This window comes from Pinus tabuliformis, chromosome 3_1 (assembly GCF_031772625.1).
Source record: "Pinus tabuliformis cultivar Carrire ecotype Pingquan chromosome 3_1, CPIR1, whole genome shotgun sequence".
Taxonomy (NCBI): domain Eukaryota; kingdom Viridiplantae; phylum Streptophyta; class Pinopsida; order Pinales; family Pinaceae; genus Pinus; species Pinus tabuliformis.
The window spans coordinates 76684051-76702269 of NC_142301.1; positions in this window are offsets into that span (position 1 = coordinate 76684051).

Genomic DNA, 18219 nt, shown 5'->3' on the forward strand with positions numbered 1-18219 from the left:
TTGATTTATTTTTTTTTCTTTTTCCATGTTAAAGATAGGAAACCGGAAGACTGGCAAGATGCGGCGAGGGGACAGTGCGTCACGCAGATATGCGATGGGTCAGGGACTTGTACCTGGCCCTGAGGGTAATCCTGAGCTATGGGTACAGCTCGGAGAGGAAGCCCGCAATACAAACCAGGCTATTTTGGAGACGGTACAGGAACTGAAAAATGAAATGGCCCGGTTACGTGAAGATAATGCTCGATTGACAATGGAGCAAGAAAGAATTCTAAAAATATTGTCTGACAGACAGAATTAGCCGCCAGCTAATCCCAGTGCGGAACAGCAGAGAATGTCGGAGGAACAGTACCATCGTACGGAACCTGAAGGATCAGAAGAAAGGGAGGAACGATCAGATAATGCATCTGAACAACAGACCTCAAAAAGGCAACGAATAGAGTTGCAAGGGGAATTCCGGAAGATTAAACCGCCACACTTTGACGGGGAACAGGAGGAAGCAGCTGAAGCATGGCTGATAAATATGAACAAATACTTCCAGCTGTATGAATACGATCATAACTTGAAGGCACGATTGACCATCTTTCAATTACAGGGAAAGGCGACCTTGTGGTGGGAAGAAGTCAAGATCATAAAAGGGGTAAGCGAGCAGACCATAACTTGGGAGAAATTTCAAAGGTACTTCAAAGAAAGATACCTGACTGAGCGTTTCTACAATGAAAAGGCAAGAGAATTCCCTGATTTGCGATTGGGCAGCAGACCATGGACGAATTTATCACACGTTTCACTTCCTTGCTTCGTTATGTGCCTTATATTAGGGAAGAAAAGGCTAAGGTGCAAAGATTTGTTAGCAGTTTACCCTTGTATATGCGAGAAAGGATTGAGTTTGACAATCCTAAGACCATGGATGAAGTTATTCGTAAATCCAGAATTTGTTACCAGTAGAGTAAACAGAAAGGAGAAGTTTCAGGCAAAAGATGATATGAGAAAAGAGGTAATAAGTCCGCTGGAAACAGTAAAGGAAATCGCAGTGGTGGAAGCAAGAGTATCGGCAAAGGGAAAAACATCAGAATTATGCAGAAAAACTCATACAAATCCAGGCCAACCAGTGAATCCAGAGTCGGTGAACAGCCTGCAAGGTTGGACAATGAAGGGGCAGCAAGACCGCCAGTACAGTGTTGGGGTTTTGGAGGGCCTCACTACGTCAAAAATTGTCCGCAGCGAAAAGGAACTGAGCAGTTATCACAAATCCATGAGGCATCAACAGTTGGCGATGTAGGACGTAGCATACCAAAGATTAATGCAGCCCTGGACGATCGTCAGGCAGAGTACCAGCTGACCATGGTGGAGTTTGAAGGTAAAATTTCCGACCTTACCGTAGCTGTTTTAATTGACCCTGGGGCCACATTAAGTTATATTAGTCCAAAAGTTGTAGAACATTGTAAACTGCAGACTATTAAATTCAAGAGTCCGTGGCTAGTACAGCTGGCTACAGGGGCCAAGAGGCGAGTGTTGGCAAAAGTCAATAGCTACCCTTTAACGATAGCAGGTCAGCCAGTAATGGCTGATTTAAATGTCCTTCCCCTTGGTTCATATGATGTGCTGATTGGTATGGACTGGTTGGAAAAGCACTGGTCATTAGTTGACTGCAAAACGAAGGTTATTTATTATCGGGATGAACAGGGAATTAGGAAAGAGATACAAGGAATCAAACAGCCACTGCAGGTTTGGCCAATAACTACATCCCAGTTAGCAAAATGTATTAGGAAGGGGTGTCAGATTTACGCCATCCATGTGGGCTATGCTGACTCAAAGGATAAAACAGCCACGTTGGATAACATCCCTGTAATACAAGAGTTTGCGGATGTGTTTCCAGAAGAGATTCCCGAACTTCCACCTAAAAGGGATATAGACTTTACCATCGAACTGATACCAGGGGCAGCACCGGTATCTCGAGCACCCTATAGGATGAGTGTACCTGAGTTAACAGAGTTAAAAATGCAGCTGCAAGAACTATTAGACAAAAATTATATCCGCCCTAGTGTGTCCCCGTGGGGAGCTCCAGTGTTATTTGTTAAGAAAAAGGATGGGACTTTCCGCATGTGTATAGATTACCGACAGCTAAATAAACTAACAATCAAAAACAAGTATCCTTTACCTCAGATCGATGAGCTTTTAGATCAAGTAAAGGGTGCAACAGTATTCTCCAAGATCGATTTGTGATCAGGTTACCACCAGATCAGAATTAAGGAGGAAGACATAGCTAAAACAGCCTTTAGAACAAGGTATGGGCATTATGAGTTTGTGGTTCTACCCTTTGGGTTAACCAACGCCCTTGCAACTTTCATGTGCTTAATGAACAGTGTATTTCATCGATATTTGGACAAATTTGTGCTGATATTTATCGATGATATACTGATATACTCCCGTACCATGGAAGAACATAAGGAGCACCTTAGGTTGGTGCTACAAACCCTCCGAGAACACCAGTTATATGCTAAGTTCAGCAAGTGTGATTTCTTCAAAGAAGAAATACAGTATTTAGGCCATATAATCACAAAGGAAGGGATTGCGGTGGACCCTAAAAAGATAAGGACCATAATGGAATGGCCCGTACCGAAGGATGTAGCGGACATCAGATCCTTTATGGGGTTAGCCGGATATTATAGACGCTTTGTAGAAGGCTTCTCAAGAGTAGCATATCCTATCACATCCCTTCAGAAAAAGGGAAGAGCGTTCAAGTGGACCCCGGAATGTCAAAGAAGTTTTGAACAGCTTAAACATCTGCTCACCACCGCGCCCATTTTGAGCATAGCCGATCCTAATAAGGACTATGTGGTGTGCACTGACGCAAGCAAGGAGGGCGTGGTAGGTGTGTTGATGCAGGAAGGTAAAGTAATAGCTTATGAGTCAAGGAAATTAAACGAGCATGAGCAGAAATATTCTGCCTATGACCTAGAGCTGGTAGCTGTCATACACGCCTTGAATATGTGGCAACACTATCTCATGGAGAGGAAATTTTTATTATTGGCAGACCACCACAGTCTTACCAATTATTTTAGCCAGCCCATGTTAAACACGAGACAAGCACGGTGGGTAGATTTCCTAAGTGGTTTTGACTTCGACATCAAACATTTGAAGGGAAAAGAAAACCGGGTGGCGGACGCCTTAAGTCGGAAAGTACAATGTTTGTACGAAATTTCCTTCAGCGAATGGAAAAGCCCCTTCGAAGAAATGATAAAAAGGGCTGTAGAACAAGATGTTGAATACCGGCAAGTAAAATAGCAAGTACAATAGTCTACCAGCGAGAAAAATCAGCAAGGATATGAAATGGATGATGCTGGAATGCTGTATTATAAAAAGAGGCTATATGTACCTAGTCAAAACAGTCTTAAAAATCTGATCTTGGATGAATTTCACATCAGTCACTATGCGGGGCACCCAGGATATCAGAAAATGGTCACTGCGATTCGAAAAGAGTATTATTGGCTAGGCATGAAGAAGGATGTAGCCGAGGATTTAGCATGATGCTTGGAGTGCCAACAGATTAAGGTAGAGCACCAGCATCCAGCGGGGTTATTGCAACCACTACCCATTCCGGAATGGAAGTGGGAAACCATTTCCATGGATTTTATAACAGGGCTGCCTAAGACAAAGAAGAATAACGATTCTCTTATGGTGGTGGTAGACAAGTTGAGTAAAGCAGCACATTTTCTACCTGTGCAATCCACCTACAGAGTTGTATAGATTGCCCATATCTTCATGCAGAATGTGTTTAAATTGCATGGACTTCCAAAGACAATAATTTCGAACCGTGATGTGAAATTCACATCAGCCTATTGGAAGACATTATCACAGAGTTGGGGACACAACTGAACTTCAGTACAGCATACCACCCCCAGACCGATGGACAAACCGAGCAGGTGAACTAGGTGGTAGAAGACATGTTAAGAGCTTATGTAATGTAGCAACCGACATAATGGGAGGAGTATTTACACTTGGTTGAATTTGAATACAACAACAGGTACCATACCTCGTTACAAATGAGCCCCTTTGAGGTCCTGTATGGGCGGAAATGCCGCACTCCTCAAGCTAGGGTGGACCTGAAGATAAATTAAGGTTGGGACCGGAAAGGCTCAAGGAAATGGAGGATATGGTAAAAAGGGTACGTTCTAATTTGAAGGCTGCTCAAGATAGACAAAAGAGTTTTGCTGATCGGAAAAGGAGGTTCAAGGAATATCACATCGGTGATCATGTTTATGTAAGGATCTAAGCCAAGAAAAGTTCATTGCAGTGGAGAAGATGTGCCAAGTTGGCACCCCGATATTGTGGACCGTTCTAGGTCTTGGCAAGAATCGGGCCAGTGGCTTACCAGCTCGCCCTGCCAAGTCACATCTGGGTGCACAATGTCTTCCATGTTTCTGTGTTAAAACAATACGTTTATGACCCTAAACATGTGATCTGATGGCAGGATATACAGGTAAGGGTTATTTCCAGTAGACCAGTCTAAAGGTTTTCTTTAAAGGAAACGGATTTAGAATGTTGCATGTGCAGGTCAAACCGGAAGGAGAAGTCTTAGTCGAGCCGCTGAAAATTCTTGACCGGAGAGAAGTACAGCTGTGGAGACGAGTTATTACCCAAGTTAAAGTGCAGTGGCAGCACTTTGGGCCTGATGAGGCCACCTGGGAGGATGAAGAGCTTATGAAACAAGCTTACCCCGAGGCTGTTTACGGTCAAAAGACATCGGGACGATGTCTAATCTCAGGAGGGGGGATGTGATGCCCCAAGGAAATGTAAATATTTAATTTTATTACGATAAGAGACAAACTGAATATGACAATAGTAATCGTTTGGAATTTAATAATTCTTTTATTATTTTGTTTTTTAGCAAGAAATGTTCTCTTGATGTGCTGGCAACTTCTTAAGTAGGAAGTTGGGCAAAAGCAGTTGATATACTTGCAACCCTAACTACCTCCCCCTAACGGGAAGGGATTCCAGGGAAAAAGAGGGAGGGAGAGGAAAATATGCGCTATAGGGACAGGCAGAGAAAGGAGAAGAGGCTAAGTCTGGTGAGGACCAAATAGCCAAGCACCTTGTGCGAGCATTCTTGTTGTGGATTGTGATCCTGCAAGACAGCTAGGGGGGAGATTTGGTCTCGAAAGACAATCTCACGGTCGGGTGGAATGACTAGCTACACCTAGAGGTGATCTATTTCTGTGAAGATACTTAATTAAAGCAGCCAAGTATGAAATACTCTGTTAAATTGTGATTGACTGACTGTGAATTATAGATACTGTGTTTGCAGATGTGATGGTGCCGGCAGAAGATTCTACTTGTAGAACACCATAAGATATTAATCTGTTGTAGGAACCCAAGTGTGTATTTAATGCTAGTAAATCAATAATTCCTAAGCACAAAAAAAATACGGCAAACAAATCTGGCTGTAGAGGAACAATCTAACCGTGGTTAGACTCCTATGCAGTTGAAACTTTTTATTTATTCTTGTGTGATTGAATATCTTTTATATGAATTCGTTTCCTTATAGAGAGAAAGAACTCGGCTCTGGCCATTTTCGAATTTAATAAGAATTGGAAAAAGACAGGCTATTATCGCCGAGCTACCATATATGGGAAACAATGTGGAACCATGTACATTCTGTTTAATCTTTCTTTCAAAAATAGATTATTGAAAAAAAACCCGAAGCCATGCACAACATCATAGCATATAAAAAAAGTAGACAATGTATACATCATGTTGTACCAATTCCATAGAAGGACAAACGGAACATAGCAGAATGTTAAAGAGAACTTATATAACAGTTGCATGTGTGAAGGTGATAACAGGAAACATCATATGCAAGACTGTACCGTTCAGTTCAAAGAAAACTATTTGAACGCCCTGGAGAGCACCATCATAGCACGTATGCAGGTGAACAAGAACTATGAATCATGTAGATAATAGAATACATATAAAACAATCCAAATGTTGTGCAGGAAACAAATAGTAAGCCAAGAACCAAACCTTACACCCTTGTTGCCGGAAAGGTACAAGCAAAGGGGAATAATATATCACTGCTGAAAAAAAAAAAATAAATAAATAAATAAATAAAAAAAAAAAAAAACTGAAAAACAAGCACTGTTAAAACTGAAAGGAGTAACTGCGTGTGTGTGTAGGGTTGTATTTACAAGATTTACAAATCTTGGTCTCGTCCAGGTCACCTGGAATACGGACCCTGAGGGAATCCGCAGGCATGACCGAGATTGCATGCTTAAGACAGACTCTCCCTCGCCAATCTAGAAACCCTCGAGGTAGAGACCTCTAAGTGAGTTCCAAAACCAAGGATGATACATATATCTGCAGTAAGACTTGCGAATAAAGACATAACCAGTACAACTCCAAACTTGTGGTAAGGTTTCGGATTAACAGGCTAAAAAAAAAGAGAAAACAAACTCTGTACAACTGTCATAGCAGAGAAAAGTTGTGAGCAGAATTAATGAGGAATTTCTAATGTAACAGAAAAGTTCTTCGAAGACCAGAAAGGGTCCAAGCCTTCTGTTATCACTGTAAAACTTCCTTAAAAAAATTTGGACAACTTACATGGTTTCTCAATTCTTGTATCAGTCATGGTCAAGTCATGGTGTTAAAGGGTCTCTAGGTCATTTCATGCTTTAAGGGTTAGGTCATAAGGTTAGAAGTCTTTTAAGATCATATCTCTTTTCCAAATAATGTTTGACAGCCTCATTCCATGTTTTAGAAGTCTTACAAGGTGTTTATAAGTCATATCTCACATATTTTTGGAGAAATTTTGAAAGTAGCTACGAAATCACTGAACTAGGAGTTTTCGTAGCGCGCTACGAAACCCCTGTAGCAGCCTGTTTCAGCAGAAAAAACTCTGCTTTCTGCGTTTACTAGTTAATTTCCAGAAGGGGTTCTGAGCAGATGAAAACTTAATTTTGCAAACTGAAAGAGGCTTTTATTCCTAACATACCAAAATTAAAAAACCTCTTTCATTTTCTTCAAATCCATTCTGAGGTGGGAGGAATTTATGATCAAACTTGCGCTACGAAACTGTTGTAGGTGCAAGTTTTCCACAGGCATATTTCTTTGTTTTACACATGTTTTTTCAAAATCCGTTTCTGGTCACATGAAAGGGTATTTTGGAATTCTGAAGGAGGTTTATCTTCATCAACTCTCCTACTACAATAACCTATCTCAATTTCTTCATAAGTGTTTTCAGTTGGGAGATACTAAGCTTTCATTGAGACCCTACTTTCAGAAAACGGATTTTTCCTGTTTGCCACGTGTTTTTCAAGGACAGTTTCTAGACAGCTGGAGAAATGTTTTAAAAAACCAGGAGAGGTTTTTGTTCTGGACAACATGGGCTACCAAAACCTCCTTCATTTTCGTAAAATGTGTCATGGATGAAGAGATAAAGGCTCTATCCCACGTGCTAATTTTCAAGGATCTAAACCTAAAAACAGGGAAACATGTTCCCTAATTTCTAGGGTTTGTCATCAGCAGTTGGGTGACCACGTGGGAGGCTTCATCAAATTCGACTTCTTGAGGTTGCAATTTGTCAAATAATGCTTTAAATGCTTAGATAAGGTTGTTGAATCATGATAAGGAGTTACACTCCTAGTTGTATTAGGTCTCTAAGACTGCTAGTTAGGTGTCATTTGCATTTAATAATTAGTTTTATGTATCAATAGGTGTCATAGTAGGATGAATTCGAATTTCCCTCATGCTGGAGGAGGAATCTCAGTTATGTAAAGATCTCTATATATAGAAGAAGATCTAATGTAATCAGGGTTGGAAATTTTATGGAAAAGCTTGTATTTGGCCTATGTAAGACTCATTTTCAGTAATGCATGCTTGACTTTACTTCTCAGGATTCATGAAGGATTTTTTATGTTCAGAATATGTGATGTTGTCCTTTTCTTAATTCTTACAGTGGTATGGATGTATAATCACTCAGAATTCACTGAATGTGCTCTGACTTCCTGTATACATTTATGAACTGTGTGGTCCCATATGAGTTTATGTTCTGAATGTTTAAATGTTGAATGCCCTGACTTCCATGTAAGGTTGAGTTCATTGTTATATTGAGGTGTTGTTGACTCCATAAGCCCAATGGATGTTTACTGATCATGTTCAACCATTCATATTTTTCACTTGTTTCATAGAGTTAGTCATCTAATCTTTATCAAAATCATTAACCTTTGAGAGAGCCCTCTCAGGTTGAGGAGGCTAAGCCTCAGCCAAAAGTTGGTTTGAAAGAGTTACATAAGGTCTTCCTGATCAGCAGCCTATCAGGGGCATGATTTTGTGATAACACCTTCATTCATCAATAATCATAACTCTCGGCACACCTACATTTTAGTCCCAAGAATTTAAACAGCGGAATAGAAATTAGGAGAACAACAAATGCGACTGAAACCATGTATGTAAAGATTCACAACTGTCAATATACAAAAGATTTAGCCATCAAACAATGGCACCAGTGCACAGACAACGAAATCATAACCATGGAGCTATAAATAGGCAACAGCCGGAACATGTCCATTTACACATAATTAAATGAGGGTTCGATCTGTCTAGGAATGGCAATATCTCCAGGAGTGGAAAAAAAAAAAAAAAAAACCCAGAATATGCAGAGAATTCCAAGGGCGACTTTGGGCATCAGAGCAACTGCCCTCCCAACCCTCTGAGTGATTAACGCCCATCCAAGATAACATTAACTTAAGACAAGGTCGGTGAGAGCCAGAGTCTTAACATTAAATAGAACTAAGGAAATTACAGCTAGAAACGCTGCCGCCATGGTGGATCTTACCCGGAAGAAAGGGCCAGCTGAGGTTGTAGGCGCTCCTCCCTTCCCGAAACAACCAAGGTGGGTACCCATATACCCTGCAAGACGTAGGAACCGCTAGAGGAAAACCCGATTATAAATTACAGTAAAAGATCCTATGGTAGCAAATAAATGGAACAAAAGATACAGAAGCCTAAGTCACCTGTAGGTTCTTTGCTGGTCGCAGTCGGAAATGAGACAAAACACCAAAAGAAACTTGTGCATCAATAGTTTCGAGCTGCCGAGGAAACAGTCTGTCTGGAGCAGGTTTGCTGGAGGTTTTTCCTCCAAATGATTTACCGCCATAGCAAGCCCCGGAAGAGGCAAAACCAAGGAGTCTGCCGCCATTGGATCCTGGAGGTAAAGATGTACCATTGATTTGGCGTTATTCCCGAACCAATGAATGGAATAGGACAGTCGTGCTCAAGCCACGTATTAGATGGAGCAGATAAGTCAATAAAAGTTTGCAGAAGTGTTGTGAACCACGTGACGGCAGCTGGGTAGCAAACACTGGTAAGCGAATGGGCGTTGCGTGGACCTCCAGGTGGGAGATAAAAACTTTAGCATTCAAAAAAATGATTATCATTACACTGATATGTACCTCAGAAATGCAACTGTGCAACATTATGAGTGTTAAACAGTTAATTTACAAAAAAAAAAATTAATGGAGACATTACAATGTTATCTAAACATTTTGACTTAGTCAAATTGCATAAAAATAAAATAAAATAAAATAAATAAAAATGATCAATTATAATTATTAATTAAAATATTTTTTGTCAGTGAAATTACATAAAAATAAAAATAAAAATAATAATTATAAGTAATAATTATTAATAGTTAAACCAGTCCAGATCCATCATAACTTTAACCCTATAAAATTTATAGAGGAATCCAATTTTTTGAAGTGTAAATTTTTCCTCAAATTTTACACTAAAAAAATTTACACCTCCAAAAATATGATATCTCAATTAATAAATCTAAAATTAAAATAAATTTAAACTAACTAAAAACCAAACCAGACTTAATGAATGACCAAAAAAATTAGCGAATCAAATCAGTGATTACAAAATCCATTCAAATGATCGTAATCATAAGGTCTCCAACGCATATCTAATGAGTTTAATGTTTAATAATTAATACTTCAAATTTTAACCCAAGCCACTACATTGTGGGCTACTTAGAAAACAACATGCACCGGTCATGACCAATTGGAGTTTGTGGAAAAGGTCTTCCTATTATTGTGTGGACGTGGACGTCACTTTAAAGGGAGTTGAGAGTTGAAATATTCAACTCAACTTCAGGTCTATAGCCTCCTCAGCGTTTCGTTTTTTTTTACAATCTTGGATTTTTCCCATATTTTTGGGGTTATTTCTAAATATTTTCTAATAGAATGTGAGGTAAGGTGATAGTCATCATGTTACTTATAGTGACTAGTTTGGGAAGTTGTTAGCCATCCCGTTACATATGGAGATTTCTCTATATCTGGATTATGGTATAATTTTTATTTGTAATTTTTTTATATTTTAGGTGTATATTTTTACATGTAAGATTGTTTATCATTTTAGAGATTTAATTTTTCTTTGTAATTTTTTTATATTTTAGGGGTACATTTCTTATATGTAAGATTGTTTATTTTTTATTGTGTCGAGGAGCTCTCTATAACTCAGTATGGGGTAATATCAGTAGCAACAACTCTTGGAAGTGAATCAATGGATGTAGTGTGATACCATCTGGATATCCAGTCGAGAGCAGCAAAAAAGAGTTCAGAGGCAGAAGGGTACCATGGAATCGCACCATCTTCAGGCTGGTCATGGCAAAGGTGCCATAGAAAGGTATAATGTTCAGGCTGGACGGGGCAAAGGCGCCATGGAAAGGCGTGTTCTTCATGACGAGCAGGTCAAAGGCGCCGTGGAAAAGCATCGTATTCAGGCCGGACAGGGAAAAGTCGTCGTGGTAAAGAATGTTGTTCAGGCTGGGGACGTCAGAGGCACCGTGGAAAAGCATCGCGTTCAGGCTGGACAGGGCAAGGGCGCCATGGAAAGACATGCTGTCCAAGCCGGGCATGTCAAAGGAGCCGTGGAAAAGCATGCTGCTCAGGCCGGGCAAGTCAAGGGTGCCCTTGAAAGGCAGAGTGTTCAGACAGGGCAGATCAAAGCTACTGTGGAAAAGCGTACTGTCGAGACTGGGCGTGGCAAATCTGTTGTGGAAAAGCATACTGGGGAACTATTGGGCATGCGCTTTTCTGGTCCCTGGACGTCCCATGGCGGGCCGAGGAACGCCAGCGAGACCTGTGTTCACATCGCAGGCCAAACCCAGAAAGATTTCTCGATAAAGCACTCGACACTTCGCCAAAGGTCAATGTCGGTGCTGGACTCCCAAGCGTTTATCCCCCAGAACAGTATGCTGAGCTCAGTGGAACAACGGCATCTGTTGGGGCTCCATATGCTGATGCAAAATCATGGTGACGCAGAGGAGCTAAACGTAATGGCTCTGGAAACTGGATTCTCGGATTTCCTGGACCAGCAAAGGAAGCTTTCATTTGTCATATCCAAAGAGGATGCGAGACAAGTGTTTGACGAAATGCTTCACCGATATTTGGTCTCTTGGAGGGGCCCGATATCCTTCTTTGCACAGAATGGTTTCCCTGAACAGATCTTAAGAAATCGGCGTGAGATGAGGTGTTTAGCAGCCGTAGGGCCTGTGCTTAGCCCTGTAGACAAGGAAGCAATGGATTTCAGAGAGGTTTCGAACCCATGCAACCCTTTCCTAAAGATCAATAGTGTTGGCTGCCATGTGAAGAAATATCATAAACAAGCACAGTTAGAGCCCTCAGTAAGCCATGCTTGCACCAGAGTCCGCTCTTCTCAGCTTCACAGAGGAAAGCAGGAATTAGACTTCCCAGAATCTTTCCAGATCTTGATTGTGCTCCTCTCCGGCAAATCTCTACTTCAGTGGGTGAGCTCTTCAGATCTAGTCCAAGACCTCAAACAAATCCTGAAATTTAAGTTGGGGATTTCCTCGGCATCTCAACGACTCCTATATGAAGGTAAACAATTGGAGGATTCTTATCCACTTTCCTTTTACAACATTCAAAGAAATGCATCCATAATTTTTTCCCTGCGTCTGAGAGGGGGAGCTGGTGGACAGTCATCTTCAGCTGCAGCGTCTTCTTACAAAGATGTTGTCCATGCTCAGACGCCCAAGAAAACAGCACCACCAGCCCAGGCTCCAAAACCTTTTTTGGTGGACAGACTGGAGGAAATCCCATCCATTGAAATTATGCATCCTGCGATGGACTTGCAATACCAACTGTTCGCAGAAACTGGAATCATCTGCAGGTTCAATGGGCTATGGCCACGCACAGCAGATCTTTTCCAATGGATTCACTCTAACTGGACCAAAAAGTGCAAGGTCCTTCTCTGCTCAAAAGGTTTCTTCATGGTGTTGTTTGCTTGCAGTGAGGACTACCAAAAAGCATTAACTGAAGGACCATGGTTTTGGGACTCAGCGGGTTTATTCCTAACCCCTTGGTTCCCAGATTTTGATCCTTCTACAGCAATTATCACCAAACTCCCAATCTGGGTCAGACTTCCTAACCTCCCAACGCATTTATGGCACCCTGCTGTGTTTCAAGCAATAGGTAATTCACTAGGACGCTACCTTGACACAGATCTCTCTAGAGGGGAAAAGAGCACATATACATTCGCTAGAATCTGCGCAGAAATAGATATCAGCAAAGGTCTCCCTAAGCAGATTATTCTCAAAATTGGAGATTTCCATTGGACTCAGACTCTGGATTTCAAGAACACAGCCTTTCGCTACCGAAACTGCCATCTCACAGGGCACCTTCAGAATTCGTGCCCTTCGATGCCTGCCAAGAATAAGAAAGTCAATTCTAAGCCAAAATCCAAAAGCTGGAAACCTCAAGCACCTCCCCCAATGGATATTCTTGTTTCCAGCTCAGATGAAGAGAATGAGGAGGAGGATGAGGAAGATATGGACGCAACGCTAGCACAGGGTCTGCCATCGACTGGTCCTGAGGTATCCAAGGTCCCTCCTAACTCACAGAAAAGAACTCATGAGTCATCTCCTTCGGATTCAGACAAGGAGATCTCTCCTTCAGCCCCGCTCAGTTTACAAATCATGCCAGCCCAGCAGAGTAATCTGGGTTGGGTGAAAGTTGGTAAAAAGAAAGGAAAAAAAGGTCGAACCATTGCTTCTACCCCAGGTGAGTAGAATCCGTGGTTCGGCTCATGCTTGTTTGCTCGTCTGGTTTCTTCTTGCTCAGTTCTACTCTCTTCTGAACCTCTCTTCGAGACCGAGGTGGATAGTCTATCCTTTCCGGCTGCCCGCTTTCCTTTTAGGGGTTCTGAAGTTGTTCATTTTAGCTTGTAGTGTCTTCTGTCAGGTATCATTATGATTAGGTCCTTCTGACTGTTTTGGTTTTCTACCGCCCTGCGCGGTGTGCTGTTCTTAGTTTTCAGGTGCTCTGTTGTCTCATTGCAGTCTCTTGAAGTCAAGCCTGCTGTTTAGCGGCTCGTTTTCTGCAGATGCAGAAGTTTGTACTATATTTTCTTTTGTTAATATCAAAAGCTGACTTACACAAACAAAAAAAAACTCAGTATGGGGTAGATTTCATATAAACATGCTCTACAACCCAGCATGGGGTAGATCTCACATAAACATGTAAACATAAATGTAAATGTAAAAATTTAACTTGTAATATTTAAAATTTAACATTTTTAATCTAATAGCGGCCCTATTTAGAAATCAATCTAATTATTATCACCATATAAACACAATATAAATTTAAAATATAAAAAGGTTTATGAACACTAAAAAATAGGTAGGATAAATAAATAAACATATAAATAAACTGGAGGTATGGTAAATAAATAAAACCTATTTTTATCCTTACTCTAAAGGTATGGTAAATAAATAAAAATATAAAAATAAATCAAACATTTTTTTTATATATTCCATAATTCACTTTATATTTACCAACACTCAAAAATGAGGTTTTATTTACGTGAAGCCTATTGGCCAAATACCATGGCCCAAAATATTATTAATACCATGCAAAAAAACATTATTAACCCTAATATTAATATTAATAAAAATAAATATGACACATGGTATTGACCCATGGCATTCACATGGAATGTAGCCTATTTAAAGGGGGGATTAAACCAACACAGAGTGGAATGTAACCTATTTAAAGGGGGAATTAAACCAACATAGTTCCATCTTTAGTGATGTACTAAGCCCTGAGAGGGATCAAATATCTTGATATGCAAACTAGTATAAAGTGAAAAAGATTTGATCCCTCTCAATACTTGGTAGATTCGAAATAAAAATAAATATATTTTTATTAAATTGACAAATTACAATTTAGTTATTGGATTAACTATAAATTGCAAAATAAAACTTGTAATAAATTTTTTTTTTTAAATTACTTTTTAAAACATAAATTTTAATGGATTATTTCCACAAGTACTAATATAACAGAACAATCTATTTAACACAAGTGCTAAAACAATATTAACTTAGGTTGAATTTAAAATAAATTCCAAAATGAAACTAGAATTTGTATTTGCAGAGTATAATAATCCTTCAATGTTAAGTTGGGAGATGAGTTGCCGGCAAGGAAAGTATATCTCATTTGTATAATATCACGAATAGATTTTGCATTATAAAAATATTGGATATTTGTTCAAATAAATTTAAATATATATTTAATTACGTTAAGAAAATATGGTTAAGAAAATATAATATTAAGAAATGAAAATGCTTTTATGAAGATAAAATGTAATAAATATAAATATAAGAGTTGTTTTAAGTGTAATTTTTTGGTTTTTTAGATTTTTGGTAGAAATATGGTAGAAAAATTTGTAATTTTAAATTGGTTTTTTATTGTATATATGGATTTAACACCTTGAAAAACCAAATTTGTAGTAAAATATTAATTTGTGTCGTTTAAATTGGTTTTTTCACTATATGGATTCAACACCTTGAAAAACCCAAGGGCACTTAGATGGTACAATTTCACCCTTCAAACTTATAATTTTACTAAATCTCTCACAAATTCTAAACAAATTATATCAAAAAATAAACTACATTTTTTTTCAAAAAGTCACACTTCCAAAAAAAAATCAATAAATTAAATTTAGTTAAATTGCTCACTCCTAACATTGCCATGCCTATTTTAAATGACAAATAATTTGTGTAGTAATTTGTATAACATTATAAATAAAATTTGCATGGTAGAAAGATTCGATTTCTCACTCTTATCATTGATTATTTTAAATGATAAACAATTTGGGTAATATCCCTTCTAAAAGGCTAGTTAACTTTGTAAGTAACGGATTTTTTAATTATTAAACTAGAAATTTTTGATTCATTTTCTTGATTTAATTGAAACATAGAGCTTGTGGATATAATCGTTCATATTGTTAGTGTCAGTATATGCATACTTTCATCAGGGATCAAATATGTTCTTTGCATTTTCATTTTAGGTGTCTTATATTGAATTTTTGATCATTCCACTAGGTCATGACAAAATGGTCCCTGATGGTTGTTTTCTTCTCAGAAAAATCAAATTTTCCCTCATGAGGTACATTTGCTGACCCATTTCCATGTTGCATTTAGTTATGTTATTTTTAGAGTCAAGGAGGTTATGTTTCCAGGGTTCATTTCCAAGGTCTTTTCATTAGGTCTTAGGGTTCATTTCCAAGGTCTTTTCATTAGGTCTTAGTGTCCACTTCCAAGGTCAAAAGCATGGTTTCAAATGTAAATAAAGGGCAGCAAATATATGAGGAAGACCAATAAATAAAGAGTGATTGGTAGTAAGTCATGGTTATTGTACAAAATTCTTAGTTCACTAATGTAATTTTCATCTCAAAAACATGTTTTTGAGATGAAAACATAGTATTTTAGTTGATTCATATTTTTTGATGTAATTCAAGTCATTGTATGTAATAATTGTTTCCATAAGCTGCCCAAGCATTTCTCCTTGCTGCAAGAAATTAGCCATTGAAGAAATCAGCTCAATCAAAGCATCATCCACCTGAAAAGAAACAAAGAAAGAGAAACATTAGATGAAGATTTGAAAAAGAAATAAAAGTTCTAAACAAACATTATAAAGTGGGTTTTTTCTAAATAAAAATCAAAATCATTCTCTATACAAAATTTTCAAAGGAATTTTTCAAAATTCATTAGTTATTTTGCACACTAAGCTCTCCTTGGCAAAGAGGAGATTGAGTGAAGGAGGAAAAATTTATAAAGGCGCATTTGTTGAAGGCGTTGCACACTGGGAGAGGTCATTTTGCTACTGTAGGGTCAAGGGCGAGTTTGCCAGTCTAATCCTGAGTAAAATTCAACAGTGTTGCGTGCCTATAGGGTGAAGGGCGCGCTTACTGAGGACGCCACGTGCTGGCACTAGCTACTACGAATTTGCCCAAAGGAGCCTGGAAAACCCTTGGAGCACCAAAACGCCACTTCCTTCATTTGCTCAAAGCCACAAAAGCTTCAACTACTTGCATACAACATGTAAGTGGCCTGGTATCTCATTTTCTCCATCAATTAAGCAAATTGACACCCTAAATTTTGAAACCCTAAGCAAAGCTCCCTTGCATGCTTCCAAAATCACCTCTTTGATCAAAGTTACAATACTTCTTATATTTTGTCACCTTCCTATCATCCTAACTGTATTTCACTCCACCTCCTCATTGTTTCACTCATCTTGGCATATATATAAGTTCCTCAAGTTTTCACCTATAAAGCATGGCAAAATACAGTAGTTCAGAAGAAGGAGAAAGACATCCTAGGAGGCCAACCAAGAAAGAAGGGATAATTATTAGATTTGAACCCACTGATACAACAGAACTTATGGCATCACCACTTGCAGTATCATGTTTTAGGCACATGGGTTGTTTAAAGTTTTTCCAAAGGGTTGAGACGGTGAATTTTCATCAGCAATTAACCAAGCAGTTCATCCTCAATTTGCAAAACAACCAGGTCACTTTAGTCAGGGTCACATTCATTATATCTTCAACCATCATATCACAGACCACTGGAATTCCAAATGCAGGAGAGAAATGGTTCAAGCAAAAAAATCTGCATCACAGTTTTTATGAGCCATATCTTAAAACAAGGTTCAAAAATGATAAGAAGAGAATTTTCCCTTTCTCTTATCATTTGGACAAGTATGTGCCATTTATGAAGATCATCATGAGGTATTTCACATGTGAGGGTAGGTTTTCCTGACTATACTCATACCACATCAGGCTTCTCATGCACTTTACCAGGGTAAGAATGCTCAATTTTCCATATTACCTTTTCAGGAGTATTGACAAGATGACATATATTGCAAAGAAAAGGGACCCAACTCATTATATGCATAGTATTTTCCATCATTCTCTTATCAAAATGATAGTCCTCCATCACTTAGATCAACTAGGCATTACTTGGGAGGCCTTCATAGCTAATGAAATATTCAATGAACCACCTACTCAACTAGCTCCTTGCATTCCTCCATCATCCTCCACTCATCCATCTACTTCTTCTCATCCACGATAGCCTACTTATCACTCATCCTCAACAAGTCATTCTTCACTAGACACCTCCACACCATCTACATCACCATTTCATGTAGCCATTCATTCACCCACAAGAGATGATGACAGTGATGAGGGACATCATGAGCATGATGACAGTGAGGGACGTGATGTACACACTGAGCATGGTCAGAGTAGTATACCACAGAGGTAAATTTTGCAGCCATTTTATTTCACCTATCAGAGGGGAAATAGGAAGGTGTTTACCCCATGGAAAGTGGGAGGGGCCTTGCCTTCGTCATCAACATTATAGGTTAAAGGAAAGGAGAAAATGGTAGAGGAAACAGAGGTCAAACAACAGCATGAAGAGCATGACATTGAAAAGGAGTTTCTCCTTGTGGACTCTAGTGATGAGGAGGGAAACAAATCTTCTCAAGCTACCTTGAGAGCAAAGGATGCCAAAATCAGGGAGCTTGAGGTTAATTTACAAAGAGCCCAATATGCTATCTCCTTTTATGAGCAAGAGAACAAGCAGCTAGAAGTTAAGCAGGAGTTGATGCAAATCAAGTACATCAACGAAAAAAGGGAAGCTGAGAAAGCCAAATGTCAGCTTGATGAGGCTTATGGAGATTATGGAGATCCATATGATGAACAGGGAAAAAGAAAAAGGCCAAGAACAAGAGGATTGAAAAAGGCCTTAGATCTTAAAAGACAAAAAGAGGCAGAATTGGAGGAGCAGCTCACTCTAAATGAGCAATTGGTCAAAGACATAACTGAAAACAAAGAGTCTTGGCTTGAGAAAGTGAACACACACTTGGA